The sequence below is a fragment of the Callospermophilus lateralis genome, chromosome 10, assembly GCF_048772815.1.
Source record: "Callospermophilus lateralis isolate mCalLat2 chromosome 10, mCalLat2.hap1, whole genome shotgun sequence".
In the NCBI taxonomy this organism is placed as follows: Eukaryota; Metazoa; Chordata; class Mammalia; order Rodentia; family Sciuridae; genus Callospermophilus; species Callospermophilus lateralis.
In genome coordinates, this window is record NC_135314.1 from 104,086 (window position 1) to 124,793 (window position 20,708).

General features: G+C 38.1%; 1 pseudogene; it reads left to right on the forward strand.

Moving 5' to 3' along the window:
• The first annotated feature begins 11,525 nt into the window (after positions 1 to 11,525).
• LOC143408660 (U6 snRNA-associated Sm-like protein LSm1 pseudogene) lies at positions 11,526 to 12,060 on the forward strand (annotated as a pseudogene).
• Positions 12,061 to 20,708: the final 8,648 nt, after the last annotated feature.

A 20,708-nucleotide genomic window follows, 5' to 3' on the forward strand; every position in this document is an offset into this window, starting at 1 on the left:
CACCCCATTCAGAAGGCTAATGGGGTGCAGGAATGTGACCTGTGCACAGGTGGTGGGAAGGGGAACATTCCCCTCTCTAGGGAAGACTTCACTGCACAGAGGACACAGGGAGCTCAATTCTGACCTGTGGCTGCTGCTCAATTTTTGAACATTTCTCAAGTGCTCCCTCTAACACAAGGAGCTGCCAAACACACTACTGAAGGGTGGCAATGTTTTTGTCTCCACAGAAACCTTAAGAAATTTCTGGGAACCTCTGTTTTTTTACTCAAAATGAAGCTCTATAACTGTTGTTGAAAAACTGAGAATCTTTACCTTCTCCTCATGGGGGGCTGACCTGGATCCCCAGATATATTTCAGCCCAGATGCCCCTGAAAGTTCAAGTAGCCTCCTGCCTCCCCAGAAGGCATCACAGGAGGCCCAGCTTTAGGCCAATGTGCCCAGAAAGCCAACAAAGCATTACATGCAGAGGCACCTCTCCCAAGGTCTGTCTTCCCCGTGGCACCTCCTGGCCCTGTGCAGGCCATACTCTGGACTCTTGAGGGGACAATGCCCTGCAAGAACCCTACTCCAGCTCTAAGTCCACTAACATCCAGCTGTGAGTTGTCTCTGATCCTTGTTAACCTCATCTATTCATATCAACAACACTGGCTGAGCCTTTCTCAGCTTGAGCTCTAAATCAGGCAGGAAGAGGGAAACATGTAGTGCTCATAAGAAGGCCTCAACTTGCTGGAGAGCAGGAGTTGGCTCAGCTATATGGCAAACAATGGGCCTGGGATGGTAGATGGTGCTGGAAGCTGCTCTGGGGTCCTGGCAGAAGAACAGTGTTCAGATGGGCCCTGCCTCAGGGGTGTATGTGACAAGATATTGCAGTCCTCCTTTTTACACATCAGGATGGGCTCTGTCTCCCTAACAAGATCACCCCACCAATGTGTTTCCACATTAGGAGTCATCCTAGGTGCTCAATGTGAATCCTGAATACTCTCTTCTGTCAGTGCCCAACCCTGTAAAGGGTGTCTATTAAGAGGGGATTGTGACACACCCTGAGTAGAGTTCCTCCACAGGGCAACAGAAAATAGGGTGTTGGAGCAAGTTTATGGAGATGGAACCAGTGTGCGCATGTGAAGGAGGAGATGGTGAAGGATGGGCCTGAGTTATAAAGGAGATGGAAGGCCATTAGGACAAAGTTAAGGAGCAGGAGGAGGGAGAGCAGAGAATGGGCACTCAGGACAACAATTATTCCTCAACATGTCAACACATGCCTCCATGTTGGTGGTCAATTGTGCACCAGAGAAAATGAAGGTGTTTGCAGAGCACACATGCACAGGAATGTTCACAGCAGCCTATTATGTAATGTTCTGTTATGGGTCAGGCTATATGGGCAATGATCAAACAGACTTTATTTTACCCTGAGACTACATATCCTGTAAGAAATACTTCTCCCATGGGAAAGCCCTGCCTCTGTACTCATTAATATTTACCTAGCATAACATACTTTTCAACACAAAAATGATAATTCTTATACAAAGAAAAATTGTTCTTTTTTGTTCCCATTTTTCTTGTGCAATGTACCCTGACAGAGATTGTCTAGTAACCATCAGTAATCATTCTCTAACTTGTACTCAACTGGGGTCATTTTGACCCACTTCCCTTTTGCTTGCTTGCTGCTGTGGCAACATGGAATATCCCATTGCATTGTTTTATACACTTCTGAATTCAGCTTCTGTATCTCTGCTTGCTTGCAGCTACATCATCCTGGATGTGGGTTTTTGCCTTTAAATACCCTAAAATGTTGAAGCTCAAGGCTTTTTTCTGCAGAGAAAACTTGGTCCTGTAGAAAGCGGTCCCAGACAGTCAGAATAAAGACTCTTCAGTTTGGACAAAACTGGGACTTAGTGTGTTTTCTAAGTGGCCTGCCCCACAACATAACCATCAACATGCAAATGTCATGCACAGATAAGTAACTGTCATCCACCCACAGGGACACAGATGGCTCTGAGGCATCTGTCCCACTCTGGCAACAGCAAGTTTAAGTATGTTCTAATAATTAGATGGTTTCAGCAAGCAGACCATGTGATATGGGGGCTACTATCCTTTCCTCATGTTCCCTAATTCTGCCCTCCCTTAGCACCTGCCTTGGGTCCCCAGATCTTCAGCTCTATCCCAGGGACCTAATCTCATCACATTTCTCCACCCACCCCCTCTCTCTTCAACCCCCAGCCTGTATTCCCAGTCTGGAGGCCTTGGTCATAATCTCTTTACAGAGGACCCCAGACCATTCCACCACAGTGTCTATTCTCTCTGTAGTCTCCTAGCTGTTCCCCCATCCTTGAAGTTTTGGTCTTCTATCCAAAGAGGATCCCAGATTATCCCATCACACTGTTCACCCCATCTCTGCAGTCCCTCAAAGACCTTGGTCATCTCTGCTCCATCTCTAACAGTCCTTAGCTTTGATGTCATCAACAGCAGATTCTCAACTAGGTTGTTCAAGACCCTCCTAAGCCTGTTCAAAACTATAATTTGGAATATAAAATCAGGATCTTGATGCTGCTCAAATGCAGCAGATTTTATCTGAGAAATTAAATGCCAGGAAAAGGCTGCTGGGGCCAGGGTGATCTCAGGAGGAATTAAGCCCTACACACCCTATGAAAGATGGGATGCCCATATCTGCCCTGATTTGGGGGGTGTTCTTTGAGTGCAAACTGCTGTTTTTGAAAGATGTAGGCTGGAGGAACTATTAGAATTTTCAGAAATCCCTGAGGAAAACTTTATCTGCATATTTCAAGATGGGAAGTCTATAAATCCGGGAATATTTAATTTCATGTTCTGCAGAAATGCTTATCTGGGCCTATGGCTCTTGAGGTCTACATCTGGGGACCATGAATCAGGAGCTTGTGGTAGGAGCTCTGTCACAGCTCTACCCACCTCTGCCAGCTCATCACATGGGCCTGGACCCTTTTCCAGGCACACTCTGGTGATTGCTGCTGTAAAGTGGGTAAATCCTGTAAGCAAAGAAATTCCACAATCCACTAGAGGGAGGAGGGAGCACATACAGCATGACACGGCCTCAAGTAGGGAGACAGACACAGCATCCAGCCCAGCCAGCCTAGGCCACTTGAGCCAAGTTCATCACCCGTGTGCTCCAGCCTCTCTCTCTATGCCCTGGTCTCCAACTAAGGAAGGAGAGAACTGAGCAGGAGAGATGACCCCACTGCCTGAGGGAATGACAGCACCTGGCAGCCAGTTGCCTTGAAATTGTGCTTTTTCTAGGAGATCTCTGTTGGAAATTCTATATGCCTGGGGATTGTGGTTCTGTAGATTATGACTTGGGGTCATCTGGCATTAGTGGTTGTGGTTGAGTGGGACAGGTTTTGTTGGTTCTAATGGCTCATCAACCGGTGGGTTTTAGGATAATGACCAAACCTGAGGGCAACAGCAGACATTCTTGTTTTGATCCTGCAGAAAAGAGGCTTTATCTCATTTACCCAAATCTCCAGTGAGAAAGAGGTTCATTGATCAGTTGTCCCCTGTGCAGAGATTGGCTGAGGTGCATCATCCCTACTCACTACATGGTAAGAGCCTCCAGGACCCTTCTTCTCATCAGGTCAGTGACCTCCCTTCTGTCACCCTGGCTCTTGACCACTTGAATTGAGCTTGCCCCAAAGCAACACTTCCTGTGGTCCACCCTGACCCTGATTATAAGCACTTCACTCTCTTCATACCTCAATGTCACCCTCAATCTCTCCTAGCAGCACAGTGGGCACCTGCCCCCAGGTTCCCTCAGTCCTTTTTCACCCTTCACTCTCCTTACACCCCAGTGCTAGAGGGCATCCAATGCTTCAAGGATTCCCCACAATCAGCAGGCACATCACAGATTACCTTACCCACAACCTGAAGTGGCAGATGCTGCCAGGATCCCATGTAGAAATCAGCAAAGGACAAATATTAACTGACCCCTAGCCCTTGCACTAATTCTAGCTCTAATTCTATCTGCTCAGAATCCTCGGGGTACCAGGAATTAGGCATTCATCTTTACGTGACTACTAGGAAAGATATGTGAGAAAAACTCAGAATTATATCAACCATGATGCCAAGGGGCAGAAGATATCAGAGTCCTCCTCTCATAGTGAGTGGGCTAATCATAGGACTACATTACCCACAACTCTAATTAGGAAAAAACCACCAGGATCCCTAGCAGATAATCAGCAAAATGCTAAACATTGGAGGATATATTTAATTCCAGTGGCTTGGGAGACTGAGGTTGAAGGATTACAAATTCAAAGCTGGCCTTAGCAATTTAGTGAGGCCCTAAGCAACTTAACAATAAAAAATAAAAAGTTTGGAGATATGGCTCAGTGCTTAAGAATCCTGGGTTCAATCCCTAGTACCAAAACAAACACTGAACCTACCATAGCCCTAATCCTGACCCTAACAATACTCAGAATCCTCAGGGCACCAGGGTATATGGCTTTCAGTTTCCATGGGATTCCTGACAGAGGTGAGAGGGCAAAATTTACAATAACATTACCCATAATTGTTGCATTTCTCATGACTAAAACACTTAGGGTCACTCCAGGTAAACTGAACTGGGCTACATGAAATAATCACACAAGAGACAGAGATACCTTTTTCTTTGGGTCCTGTGAAGGCTCCTCTGACCTAGGGGTTTGTGAAAAGAGAGAGAGAGCATGTGCTGTACCTTTTTATTGGGGAGAAGCCATTCAAATTAGGAGAAGGGGTCAGGTTTCAGGGAGGTGAGTCTAGCTTCATGATCTGCTGTCAGCAGGTTGACTGACAGCTAAGAAGGCCATGCTCAAAGGCAAAGAAAGAGAAGGGGACACACAAAGGGAGTTTCCATGGAACATTCTGTCCCAAACAGGGCAAAGGGGTAGTGTTACAAAAGAATAGGTAAGTGTAGCTCAACCTCAGGGTTATGCCTACTTAGAAGACTGGCCTTGCTATCCAAGTGGTGGAAAAGACTGAGTCATGAGTCATGGCATTACCACACCAGACTGGAAGGCATGGTAGCTCAATGTGGCTCCCCACATATTCCCCCTTTCTTAATATTTAAAGACAATTGGGGAATTATATCTTTTAGTCACTGGATTATTGGTCCAAGGTCATCATGATCTACTATTGAAATACAAAAGAAATTGCTAGAAAACATATTATCTCAATGACACACCATGTGAAATGTTTCAACATATTTAGGATTAAAGTCACTTAATTAACTTTGGAAGATCCAGTTATTATTATTATTTTGCCAAACACTCATCAGAAGTTTCTTAATCTTTTCCCAATTTTATTGAGAAGCATTCTGTTTGGCTATAGTAACATAGACATTTTTATTTGGCATGACATTTAGGCCTTTCCATAAAGTGTAGAGCAGAGAGCTCATACAGTGGCTTCTTACAGCATTTTAACTTAGTTTCAATCCTTCCATCAGCACTTATCTGACTATGAAGGATCTTGGAAATAATTTAAGTCAAATGTTAAGAAAATCCATATGTTATATGTTATAAGTTTAAGATATAGCTGCAAGAAATATTGTAGAAGCAAGGAATAATATTTAAAGTAGTCACTTTGAGGATTGTAAGATCCAGAGCTTGCCTAGGTCTGGTTAATTGGCATGCACCTGTTCAAAGCCTGAACATTAATTTCAGCATATAATAGATTTAAAATATTAGCTGACAATAACTAGTGATACAATAATATAAGTTGTATTGTTCATCCTTCCTCTTAATTCTCACATTTAAGAAGTTTATTAGGTCTGTCAGTAATATAAATATTCTGAAGATAAGAGTCAAACATCAAAACATCTTTTTGGATGCCATCTCACCAAGAGTTTAAAGTTTCTAAGAGTTATGGCATCCTCATGCAATTGTTCTTGTCCATTCTAGGAGACCAGCCTAAAATATATTCATTATTTCTAGATATCTTGTGTTGTACTGACAAGACATGCATAATCCATCCACTTAGAAAAGGTACCAACTTGTAATGTAGAAATATTAAGGCAATAATACATTAGTGGATATTCTATGTAAATAACTGGACTGAATAGGAAAAATCAATTTTAATATTTTTTTCTGACAATTGTCTATATAAGTAAATATAGTCTTAATCTTAGGAACCAGCATGATTGGCTGGTTTATGTTTCTTATATGCTGTCTTTTTCTCAAAAGATACTTCCAGGGGCTGGGGATGTGGCTCAAGCTGTAGTGCGCTCACCTGGCATGCGTGCGGCCCGGATTCGATCCTCAGCACCACATACAAACAAAGATGTTGTATCCGCCGATAACTAAAAAATAAATATTAAAATTCTCTCTCTCTCTCTCTCTCTCTCTCTCTCTCTCTCTCTCTCTCTCTCCACTCTCTCTTTAAAAAAAAAAGTAAAAAAAAATAAAAAAGATACTTCCAGATGGCCTGTTACCATAGGATCAACATATAGGTATAGCTGACCATTACAGTCAGTACAATTAATCTAGTTTCATTGGTGGTGATAGACCCAACCTGATATTTTCTTAAAATTGGGCATCTCACCACAAAACCATGAAAAGATAGTTTCGGCTTTACTATAAATTACTGCAAATTCTGAACCTGCTTGGAATGCCTGCCCGTGCCTTGAATTCACCCTTGCCTGGCTCTCTGACCAGATAGCAGCCCTCTCTGAAACTTAGTGACACCTCATAAAGATTGGCCTTCCCTGGCCAGATAACAACCCTCTCTGAGGCTTTAATGGTCCTCATAAATTCTGATGTTGGGGCCAGCAAAAAATGTAAACTACCATTAGTGTGATGCTTGTCAGAGTTCTGTTATCTGTAACCCCCCTTTGTGTAACTTTCTGGGCTATAAAGCTGGGCTGCAGGAAAGCTGGGGTGCTGTCTTGTTCCCACCGTTTTGGGAGGGAGAGGCAGCCTGGCCAGTCGAAATAATAAGCTTGCTTTAATTTGATTTTAATTGAAGTCAGTGGTCTTTTCTTGTGTCCTGGTCTAGCAGTGAACTTTCCAGTCCACACTGCAATGTACATTAAAAATGAACCTGAGAAATGGGTCCATAGAAGTCTCTTCATAATTTTTACTGACCTGACAAGCTCATTAATCTACATGGCTATAAACTCTGCAGCTGGAAATTTACCTTCCTGTGCCAGGTTTCTGTCATTATCATGATGACAGGTTTAAACTTTATCTTTTGAAACCTGATTAATTTACTGAATCATGTTCAGTAACAGTAAGACTCTCAGTATCACAATTTAAGAAAATTTTGAAATATTTGTAAGATGTAGTGTGGGCCTGTGGAGTCCTGTTTTCCCCCTTTTCTTTATTTAATAAAATTGATTAAAGGCCTGGTGTAAATTCTAAAATATTAATATATGAATCTGGATCTCTTTGAAATCTCCCTGAATTTATTTTAGTCTATATTAAGTTTGAGAGATTTCCTTTGATTATCGTTTCTGGTAGGCAAAATTTTAAGGCCTTCTCTTAAGAGTAATGGAGGCTAGATATGAAAATAAGATACCTTTTATTGATTATTCTAATTTCCCAATATATAGACTAGTTAATTTATTCTAACAATTTAGAAAGAACTATCAATCTCTTTCTGAGACAAGGTCTTAAAATATCTCTGTTTCAGAATATTATCCTTTAATTAGGTGTCTCTTAATTGTCTTTTAGAAAATATGATTAAGGTTACTTCCCAGTGTAGAGAGTACTATATAAATCTTACCATATTTTTATGGATAATAGGTCCAGTCAGAGAAATTATAAAATACCAATGAATTTACAACAAAGTTTGTAACCCTTATTGCTCAAAACTAACATACGACTTTAATTTGGAAAACCTCAGTCCTAATAAAATGTTCTCCCAAATCTCATAATTATCCAACAAACAAAGTAATATGTAAGAATCAGCAGTGTCTTTAAATCAATCAAATTTAGTAACAAGGAGAATTGTCAAAATTGGAATCTAAGTTAGCAGCTTAATATATTTAGTGTTTAATTAAGGATATAAATTTATTTTTTAAAAAATCCTTGCCTTAAACAGTAGAAATCATTAGGCAATAAAGACCTTCCTTAAAGAAAATAAACTTAACATTTTAATATGTCTTTATTGTATCAAAATATGGACAAAATCTTAGCTCACATCAGCATAGTAAAATCAGGAAAACAGCCTGAAATATTCTTAAATTAATCAGTTAAAATTTTTATAGTCAGTCCAGTACATATAAATCTTTTTCTCAATTGTTTTAACTTTCTAAATCATGTGTCTAGATAATGATATAAAGATCTTTCTATTTAGAAAAATATCTTTATCATTAAAATCTAGAATAGAAAGACCTTGTTTTACCCAAAGATGATTTTTTTCTTCTTCTGAGAACCTCCAATGTGTGCTTCCTCTCTCTGTTGAAACATCTTCTTTTCCTTTTAAAACATTTCCTGGTTATATTTTAGAACAATTTCTGAAAACTTTACAATCAAAACAAATTATCGTACCTTAATAAGAAGAAATATCTTAATGAAAATACAGTTAAAGTACTTGGATATTTCTCTAGACAGAATTATAACTGTTTATCATTTTATACTTTGTATAATAATATGAGATTACTTGATTGTTGTTTGACCTCTTGAAAGTAAATATATAGTAAAATACATTTATCTCAAATATCTGTAACTAAAAGGCAGAGCATCAGATACATGCATGTATAAGAAATGTATAAATTATGTGTTTTCTACTGAAGAAAAACAATTAGATAAACATATATTAACTAAACAATTAGACATATATGCTAATTATTTTATAGGTTAACAACTATAGTTTATTTAAATACCTAGAAAAATATATATAAAGAATAAGGGCATAACTTATAATTGTTTCAACTTTATGTAACCACATGGTTCTTAGGATATTTGGATCCATTCAATTTACTTTTAACTAGGAGTGCACTCTTATATGTGACATCACATGATGTAGCTGAAATAAGATCTTTTTGTATGCATTTATTCATTTCTTGCAATTATATAGTCAGGAATGAGAATAAGGATTTCTTGATTATTATAGGAACATTGCCAGGTTTTGTTCTTGCTACAAGCAAATGCATCCTCATAACCTTCAAAATTAAAAACAAAATATAAAAAAGCACATGTATTTTTTATAATTGTTATATTACCTCTGCAATTTTTCTTAATAATACAGCTATAAAGAAAAAATAGGTTATTTAGCTTTGAAAATTAAGTTAGGCTCAGGGCTGCAACTTAGTAACCTGTGGAATTAGATTTTGCCTGAAAAAGATATTTTGTTAGCATTTACAGGTGGGCATTCTTAAAAATGCAGACCACAAGGAAGCTATTATGAGTTTAAGGTGTTATAGTATAAATTTTATATTCATAATAAAGGCCACATTGCAGCTATTACATTACTTTTAGATGCTATTTTATGGATGCCTATTAGCATTAAAGGCTACAGGAAAACCACGAGGTCAGTTTTAGATACTACTAATTATGTTTACTATACTAGTATTAAAGGAGTCAGGGCATTTATTATATTTATTTTAGATACTATAATGCAGATATTAATATTAAAAGTGTCACATCACCTATTATTTAATTTTTGATGGTATTGTATGGATAACAAAAGTATTAAAGACAACAGGCTGATATTATATTAGTTTTTGATGGTATAGTAAGAATATCATATTAGTATTTTAGGCCATCAGGCAACTACTATATTATATGTTATAGTATATCTTATTAGTATTAGAGATCATAAGATAGATATTATATTAGTGTTAAGTGCCATAATATGAATATTATACCAATAATAAAAGCCATGGGAAGCCCATTATATTAGTTTTACATGCTATAGTGAGAATTTAATATTAAATCCACAGGGGGTTAACATATTTTCAATGATATTATACAGATAATATGTCAGTATTAAAGGTCACCATGTAGCGATAACATCAGTTTTATAAGCCAGTGCATGGGTAAAATATCAAAGGCCTCAGGGAAACTATTGTGTCAGGGTTGTTGTTTAGATATTAGATATCCCCCAAAAGCTTGTATGTGAGACAATGCAGGAAAGTTTAGAGGTGAAATGATTGGGTTATGAGAGCTTTAACCTGATCAGTGCATTAATCCCTGATACAGAATAACTGGGTTATAACTATAGTCAATAGAGTGTGGTGGGTAAAGTGGGTTCCTGGAAGGTGCCTTTGGGGTATATATTTATTTTGTCCTAGTTGAGCAGAGTTCTCCTTCTCTCTCCCTCCATGTGTGTGTGTGTGGGGGGGGTTGTGTGTGTGTGTGTCCCTTCCTCTGTCTCTGCCTCTGCCTCTCTCCTTCTTGGTGCAATGTCCTGAATCATTTCCCTCCACCAGACCTTCACACACTTCTGCCATAATGTTCTGCCTCATCCCAGGCCCTGAAGAAGAAACCAGCTATCTATGGACTGAGAACTCTAAAACTGTTAGCCCCCAAATAAACTTTTCTCCTTAAAATTGTTCTTGTCATGTCTTTTTGGTCACAAATAAAAAACCTGACTAAAACATAAATTGGTAGCAAAAGTGGGATCATGGCTGTTACTAACTTAACCAAGTTGTTCAGAAGCCTTTGGAACATTTTGGAATATGAAGGAGGAATTTCAATAATTTAAGTGATGCAAGCTGGAAAAGCTTTAAAATATTATAAGCACAGCTTAATGGGTGATTCTTGTGGAAGCTTAGAAAATCAAAATGCTGATAGGACTGTAGGCATTAAAGACAGTGCTCATGAGATTTCAAAGAAGGAGGACTCTTAGAAGTTGTACTAGAGGCCATTCATATTATGTTCTGGCTAAGAAGTTGTCTATATTTTGCCCATGTCCTCATGCTTTCTGTGAGGCTGAAGTTAACAGGTGGTGGATTTCTTAATCTGGCAGAGAAAAGCTTATGCTGCATAGCCTTTAGGCAATGGCATGGATATTGATGGCAGATTTTAGCCCAGTTTATTATAATAATCAGGAGCAGAAAACAGAGCAGAAATTTTGAAAAGCTTGCCAGTTTTGCCAGGAAACTGACAGCAAAAATGGAGCTAAAAAAGTTGTGGTTGTCATATATATTATGACCACTAAAGAGATGCTGCTAAAGACTTTGAATAGAGAAAATTGGAGAAATGGCTTGAGGGTATCTCAGGAATTGGCAAGACCACACACCACAGGCTCAAGGATGTAAAAGAAAATATTCCTTTGAGAAGAGAGCATTGGTGCACCCTGCCTACACAGAGAGGCCTAGGAAGTTATTTCACTGTGCTCAGTCACCTAGGCATTCAGAGACTACTGCAGCAAGGGTCCCTGGAAGATTGGCTATTGCTTGAAATGGCAGCAGACCAGAAAGCTGCAAAGGAGAATCCAAAAGATTAAAAAATGCCAGCGAAAGCCGGGGCAGAAGTGGTGGTCTGGAGAGAGACTTTCCTGTCCCGGTCCCGCCAAGGCGGCGACTGCGGTGGGAAAAAAGAGTTATTGGACACGCTGGCCTATCGCCGCTGTACATCACAGCCTCATCTCAGCTCAAAATGAACTATATGCCCGGCACCACCAGCCTCATCGAGGACATCGACAAAAAGCACTTGGTTCTGCTTCGAGATGGAAGGACACTTATAGGCTTTTTAAGAAGCATTGATCAATTTGGACTTGGAAAAGGAGAGTGATACACCCCTCCAGCAAGTGTCTATTGAAGAAATCTTAGAAGAACAGAGGGTGGAACAGCAGACCAAGCTAGAAGCAGAGAAGCTGAAAGTTCAAGCTCTTAAAGATCGGGGTCTATCCATTCCTCGAGCAGATACTCTTGATGAATATTAAGTCATTGCTCAGAGGCTATGCTTTGGAGAATAGGGACTGTCACTGAATGAAAGTGACATCTTGGTCACCTGATACATTTGAACAGACTGTAGAGTTTTGAAAAGTCAGCTTTATTTTTCATTCTTTCACATGCAACATGAAGAAATCATGTGGGATTTTGTTTTTGTTTTTTTCTTTGTTTTAAATAACAGAATCATTGTTTAAATAAATAGTGGCATGGACTCCTTTCACACACGTCACTGTGGAGCCAGCAACCATCTCTTTATATTGTTTTTCATATCCTAAATTAGAGTTTACAGAGGACATTTTTCATTGACTTGTAAATAAAATATGAATCTCAGAACTGTCATGTTATTTTCCAAGTTGGAATTGCCTCCAGCGATAGACAAAAATTGTTTCTACTCAGAAAGATATAAGCAGTCTACTCACTGGGATTCCCCTTTTCATCACAATTTCAAGTAGCTGGTTACTTATGAAGGAGAATTTCATACTGATTATCTTGGGGGTCCTCCTCATATCCTTTTTCATGTTTGTATCTGATAAGAAATAAGTTTTCAAGGTTGAAGAAAGAGCTTTCATTTAAGTTTTCCAGTATCTGATTACAAATGAAGCCTCATGTTTGAGAAACAACTTTACTCTTACTTCACCCACAGCTATACCAAACCATGTTCCCATGAGATCCAACATTTTCCTGAGATGGCTTGTTCTCTGAGTTGTCTAGTAATTTAGTTAGGTTTCCTAATCCTTTGGATTGAATCTTGACTTGTTTGTGCTCTGATTTTTTTTTTTAAAGTAGAAATGAGGCTGGGGTTTTAACAGCTCAGTTGTACAGTGCTTACCTAGCATGTATGAGGCCCTGGGTTCGATCCCCAGTACCATATCAAAAAAAATAAATAAATAAAGGTAAACTAAAAATATTAAAAAAAAAAAGTACAAATGAAATGTGTTTTAGTAACCTATATACCATAATAGTAATACTACTTTGTCAGTATGATTGTTGAAGAGTGATCATTATGCTGTAAGTATAACAAAGTGTACTTTTCAAGTAATGTGGTTTAGTAAACAGTGGACTGGACTGAATGAGTCGTGCAGAGACACAATGTAAAATTGCTTCCTGGGATATTGGGTAGGAGATATCCTCTCATTCTTAGTAATCTTAGCTATATATTTCAGATATTTGTCTGTTGCAAAAAAAAAAAACTTTGTATAAGATATTTATATCTCATCCAAAAAAAAAATGCCAGCAATGTGGAACATCTGCCAAGAAATCCTGAAGTAATGGAGCAAAAACAAGACAACAAGGAGGCCATGTGGGCTGCAACCAGCAAAGTCAAGGGCCAGAGTAGCTCTTTGGAGAGAACATCATGATGCCACATGCCTCAGATGCTGGATAGGAAGCTACAGGATTTATTTTCCCAGATGGATTCTGGTCTTGCTTTGGTCCCATTCCTCCTTTCTCTGTCCCTATTCCTCCTTGTGAAATGGAAATATTTACTCTGCACCTTTACATATTAGATACATGTAACTTGCTTTTTCTTTTATACAGCAGCTTACACTTACAGTTTGCCTGAGTCTCAGTGGGAGATTTGGACTTTGACTTTTGGGCAATACTTGACTTGTTGAGACTATGGAGACTCTTTAAAATGAACTAAATGTATCTTACAGTTTGAGATGGGTATGGGCTTTTTATGGGTCAAAGGCAGACTATTAAGGTTTAGATATTAGATGTCCCCCAAAAGGTCATGTGTGAGACAATAAAAGTTAAAGATGAAATGATTAGGTTATGAGAACCTTAAGCTAATTAGTATGCTAATCCCTGATAGTAATTAACTGGGTTTTTTCAGCAAGCAGGTAGGGCGTATGTTTGGGGGGTACACATTTTGTCCTTGTTGAGTAGAGCTTTCTCTCTGCTTCTTGGTGTAATGTTCTGAGCCACTTTCCTCCACCACACACTTCTGCCATGAGGTTCTGCCTCATCCCAGGCTCCAAGGAATGGAGCCAGCTATCTATGAACTGACACCTCTAAAACTGTGAGACCCCTGCCAAAATTTTACTTCTTAAATTATTCTTGTCATGTCTTTTGGTCACAACAATGAGAAACCAACTAAAGCAATCAGTTTTATATGCTATATTATTAATAAATATCATAATATTGCTGAAGGCACAGTGAAGCTATTTTATCAGTGTTAGATCTAATAATGTAGACAATATACTAGTAGTAAAGGGCACAAAAGAGCTCTCATATCAGTTTTGTGTGCTCTTATAAGTGTTCTGTGTTTGAGATTGAGGTCTCCGATAGCTTCATGACTGTGGCAGGTTTGGTGGCTAGGGATGTTTCTTGTGCAAACACACAGAATGCCTGGCTGCTAGGAAAACTCTTGTGCAAAGACATTGGAAGCCTAGCTGCTGTAGCCATGTCCTGAATGAGGAGACTCTGTGCTAGAGTTTTATCAGCCTCAACCTTGATCTCAGGCACACGGCTCCTAGGAATAAAGGAGCTTGCTTTTCAGATAACTATTATGTTTCACCAAGCCCTGGACCTGCCCTAACTTCAGACAATGGACTTTCTTAAAAGCCCTGGTGCTCTTGGACCTGCCCTAACTTCAGACAATGGACTTTCTTAAAAGCTGCACAAAGTTTCTAACATTGCATATTATAACTGTAGAATAAGCAACCTTACTGATACAATAAACAATGATGTAGTTATGGCACTAATAACCTAATGTAACCTATTGGTATAAATAAACATGGCTGTTTGGACAAGAAGCTATCTTTTCTGCCTCTGCATCTTGTGTCTGTGTATCTTTATTTTCCTTACATGCTCTAGCATAGATATCATATTCGTATTACTAGCCACAAGGCAACTATGATGTCCCTCTAATTGTTTTAGTACTAAAGGCCACAGGGCAGCTCTTACATCAGTTTTAGATGCTACAGTATGGATTCCATATTAATACCAAAAAACACAGGGCAACTACTATATTAGTTTTATAAGCTAGAGTATGAATTTTATGAATTTTAAAGACCATAGGGGAGCTATTATATTAGTTTTAAGTCCACAGTATGGATATAATATTAATTTTAATTTTTACATTCCATCTATTATATGAGTTGTAGATGCCATAATATGGATGCCATGTTAGTTATAAAGTTCACAAGGGAGCTATAATATTAGCTTTGATGCCATAGTATAAATGTCATATTAGCATTAAAAGGCTATAAGGCAACTGTTATTTCAGTTTTAGGGGCTGCATTATTAATATTATATTAATATTAAAGGCCACAGAACAACTATAAGTTTAGCTGCTATATTAAGGATATTGTTGTAGCATTAAGAGCTTTCATGTAGGTATTATATTAGTTTGGGATGCTACAGTGTTGATACTATATCAACACTTTAATACTATATTAGTATTAAAGGCCACAGGATGACTACTGAATTACTGAATTAATTGTTGATACTATACAACAAATACTACATTAGTATAAAAGGCCTAATTGCCACTATTATATTATTTTTAGGTAGTACATTATTGTACTATCATCATTTTTCCCAGTGTCTAAAAATCTTGACAAGTACAATTTAAGAGAATGAACATTTTATTTGACACTCACAGTTTCCAATGTCTCAATCCATAGAGGGCCAGCCCCATTGTTCTTGGCCTGAAATGAAGCAGAACATAATGAACAAAGTGGGTGGAGGAGAAAATTAGCTCAGGACATAAAAACAGGAAGAAGAGAGAGCTCTGCTCACCAGGGACAAAACAGAAACTCCAAAGGAATGCTCCCAACAGCCAACCTCTTCCTGCCACACCCTAATACCTACAATCATCAAGTCAATCCTTATCAGTAAATTAGCACATTGATTAGTTTAAGGTTCTCATACCTCATCATTTTACCTATAAATTTTCCTGCATTTTTTCACACATGAATTTTTATATTCACACCATAATATTTTGACCCTGGCTCCCCAAAGCTCATGCCCATCTCACAATGTAAAATACAGAGTCTGTATATTTTTAATATATAGTCCAACAGTCCATATATTTTAATAGCATTACCCAAGAGCCAAAGTCAAAAGTCTGTTCTGAGATTCCAGAAAAACTCTCAGCATGAGCCCCCCTAAAAATCAAAGCAAATTACATGCAATCCAATAGATAATGACTGAAATTTTAACTAAATTTCAAATTTAGCTAGAAAAACAAGACCTATAGTTCCACACTCAGCATCTGAGGCATATGATGTTGTGATGTTCTTTCCAAGGGGCTTATGCAGCTCTGCTCTATGAATTTGTTGGTTGCAAACCACAAACTTCTATTAGCTTATATTTGTTTGATTCCCACAGCCTTCCTTGACAGACTTTCCATGGTACTGGCATCTCTTAATCTCAAGGGTCTCCACAGAAGCTTCAGCTTTATTCTCACTTCATCATGCATCACCCTCTCAGGGGCTGCCTACAGGGACTCCAACCTAGTGGCATCTTACCTGGCCTCCAAGGATTTCCTTTGAAATCTCAGTAAAAACATCCATGACACCCTGACACCCTAACCACATGGTTGATGCCAAGGCTACCACCATTTTACATAGTAGGCAAGACTCCTAGGACCAATGCTGCAGCAGCCTATGAATATCTGGGCATCTTAGCATGGTTAAATAACTTCCTGTGTCCCCTTGTGGAAGCAGGGTGCACAAATGGTCTCTTCTCAAAGAATTTTTACTTTTACAACCTTGAACCTGAGATGGGTGTGGTCTTTCCAATTCCTGTTGCCCTCAAGCCATCTTTCCTATCATCCCTGGGTAAAGTAATTTAAAAATTCTTTAGTGGTTGTGATGTCTTTAACAATCACCCTAGTTTTACTCACAATTTTCTGGCTAAACTGCAAGGTATCCAAATCTTTCTGCTCTGCTTTCTGATGCTGATTATCACAGTAAACTTGGCTAAAACCTTCCAGCAATATTCATATCACTGCCTGAATGCTGTGCTAGCTTTAAATTTTCTCTGCCAAATTAATTACTCCATTACCTTTAAATTCAATCTCAGAAAATCTCAGAATGCAGGCAAAATGTAAACATATTCTTAGCCACAACATAGAAAGAATGGCCTCTAGTCCAATTTCCAATAACATCTCTTCCTCTGAAACCTTAGGAGCCCAGTCTTTACTATATACCATCCTATTAGCATTCTGGACTTCTAGAATCCAACCAGAATCCCCCATTAATCTCCAATACAATATTCTATAGCTTCTCCAGCTTGCATCTCTAAAGTTCAGTTTTCCTCCTTTTACTACCAATTTCTATTTCAGTCAGCTTTTTCTTTTGCTGTGATCAAAAGAACAATTTTAGAGGAGGAAAAGTTTACTTAGTATTCATTTTTTAGAGGTCTCAATCTAAGGATGGCTGATGCCATTACTCTTGGCCCAAGATAAGGCAGATCATACAGGGTTATGTACAAAGAAAACTGCTCAGGATGTTACCACTGTTGACCGGTGACGAGTCCTTGCTTCCCCAATGTTGAAGAATAACACCAGAGAAGCACGCCAAGGCAAGGTCAGAGTAGAAATTAGAAATTTATTAAAGGACAGCAGAAAAGACTTCTCCCGGAGGAAGAAGGGGACCCAAGAGGTGGAATCCTTGGAAGTGCAGTTATTTCCCCTGTTTATAGTTCTTTCAGTGATGGAATGTAGGTTGGAAGGCCCAAGGGGTGGGACACAGGTGGGCCAAAGAAGTAATCTGGGCAGGAAGGACTTCATTAACAATTCTTTGGGATGGGCTATCTTCAAATCTTCTGGGGCTGTTCATTAACATTTTTTGGGGTTGGACTTTGGGCCTAGGGCTTTTCTCGGGACTTCATTAACATTCCATGAGTTGTACTGCATTTCCTGGAATTCATTCTCAAAATGGCCTCCATTTTAGATCTTACTGGATATTAGACCTGATTTACCTAACTACACTGACTACCTAACTTTAAATCTGGCTTCAAGCACATGACAAATAGTAAGTAGAGAGAAAGCTCCACATACCAAGAACAAAATATAAACCTCAAAGGAATGCCCCCCATGACCCACCTCCTCTAGCCATACCATAACTTCCTACAGTTAATATCCACCTAATCCCAATCTGTGGTTTAATACATTAATTAGGTTAAAGCTTTCATAACTCAATCCTTTCACATCTCCACTTTCTTTCATTGTCTCACACATAAGCTTTGGGAAAAATCTCAACTCTAAACCACAACAGGTATAGATTTGCTATTAGCATGAAAGGCCACAGGGGAGTCATTATATTACTTTTAGATGCTATAGTATAAGTTTCATGACATTGTAAAGACTAAAGAGCAGCAATCATATAAATTTTAAATGCATTTATAGTTATTGCTTGAGTCTTAGAGGCCACAGGGTAGCTATTATATCAGTTTTAGGTGTGCTAGTATGATATAAAATTAGTACTAAAGGCCACAGGGCAACTACTATGGCACTTTTATATGTTCAAGGATGGATATCATATTAGTATTAGAGACAAAATGGCAGTTATACTAATTTTATATACTCTAGAATGGATATCATATTAGTATCATAGCCATGAGGCAGATTATATTTAGATGCCACATTATGGATATAACATTAATTCCAAAGGCCACATACAGTTATTTTATCAGTTTTAAATACTATTACATGAACAATTAATTTTAAAGGTCACAGGGTAGCTATTATATCTGATTTCAATGTTTTAGTATGAATATCATATCAGCATTAAAATCCATAGGGCATTTACCATATTAGTTTTAGATGTTAGTCTATGAATGTCATATAAGGATTAAAGACCACAAGAGCAATTATATTATTTTTAGATGCTACACTATTGATATTATATTAATATTGAAGGGCACAGGACAGCTATTATATTTGCTTTAGAAGTCACAGTATGGACATAATATTAATATTGAATGCCAAGGTCAGCTATTATACTAGCATTAGAGGACACACTGTGAATGTTACATTAACAGTCACATAACATATAGTATGGATATCATTATAGTATTAACATTAGTTTTGCATGCTTTAATTTTGATATTACATTATTATTAATATTAAAGACAACAGGACACCTATTATTTTAGTTTAAGATGATATTGTGGATGTTATATTAGTATTAAAGAGCACAGTGCCATTACTATAATAGTTTGAGATGCTATAGTATGGACATCATTTTACTACAAGAGGCTACAGGGCAGCTCATATTAGTTTTGGATATTTCATGAATACTATATTAATTATTAAAGTCCATAAGGCAGTTGTTATATTAATTTTAGATGATACATTATGGATATCATGATAGTATAAGAGCCAGAGCAGCTACTTTATTAAGAATAGATGTTATAATACAAATACTATCTCTATATTAAAAGCCACAAAGGAGTTATTATGTTTATTTGTCTGGGTATTATAGTAATATCACAGGACACACAGCAATGAATGTATTAATTTTAAATGTTATACTAAGGATATTTTGTTACTTTTAAAGACCACAGAGCAGATATTCTGAGTATGGATATTACATTACATTAAGGCAACAGGACAGTTATTATATCAGTCTTAGATGCTATATTATAAATTTAATAATAACATTAAGAACCACAAGTCAGCTATTTTGTCAGTTTAACATGCTATATTATGGACATTATATTAGTATAAAAGCAAAGGACAGATATTGTATTAATATTATGTATAGTAAGATAGATATCCCATTAACATTAATGGCCAGCAGCATGTATTGTCATAGTTTTTAATGCTATAGTGTAGATATCAGTATTAAAAGCCATATGGTAGCTATTATATTTGTAGTAGATGCTACAATATGGATATCACATAAGGCCATAGGATATAAATTAGCTAATATGCTATCGTATGAATAGTTCATTTATATTAAACCTTGGCCTGCTACTCTGGAGTTCTCATGCTAATTTGGAGTTCTCCCGGGGATTTCTGGAGAGTTCCCATTGGTTGGGGAAGTGAGGGAGGAGGGATTTCCAGAGGAGGGAATTCCAATTGGTGTGTGGTGTGTCCAGGGAGAAGGCCGCATGTGTGGCGTTCGGGAGTGTTTCCAGGAAGTGTGTGTAGAGTGCCCGTGAGAGTTCGGGAATAAAGGTTGCTGTTTGAACCTACAAGGCTGTGTGGCAGCTCGGTTGTTTTGTGCCCAGCCAGACTGCAGCATTTGGTGGCCCGTGCGGGGAAAGCCTGAATCTTGGGGGTAAGTGAAATTGCTCACCCCTGAGGGAGAGGGAGAAAATGGGTGGCCATTTCAAAAAACAATGTGTTCTTGTTTTGATTTGTTTTGTTTTTGTTTCAAGCTGCCTATCCCTAGAACTTTCTCAGGCAAACTGGGAAAAATGGTTGGCTCAAGGTTTGAAGTTGTTCGGCCCTGAGGAAGAGATAGAGCTAGACCACAAATATACATTTCAAAAAAATAGAAAAATTGATACAATGATTTTTTTGTTTCAGTTTTGTTTTGAATTATCTGTTTGAGTTGCGTTATCCTTGTAGCAGAAATATGGGGTCAGAAATTAGTAAAAAACAAACTGAAAGAATGTTAAGTAAATTGTTAGAGGAAGGAGGCACCCCAGTAAAACCAAAAAGAGTTAGGGCATACGTTGATACAATACAAAAATGTAGCCCATGGCTTTTTAAGGAGGAGTTGTTAAATATATCACAATGGGACCATCATGGTGAAGATTTAAGGGACAGGGAAAAGAAAAACCCAGGAACTCTGCCAGTTGGCACATTGCCATTGTGGATGATGATACGATTTTGTTTGCCTAGTCCAAACCTTTTAGTTCAGATTATGGTAGAAGACATATTAGATCAGGAAAAAGAGGAGGCCTCTCG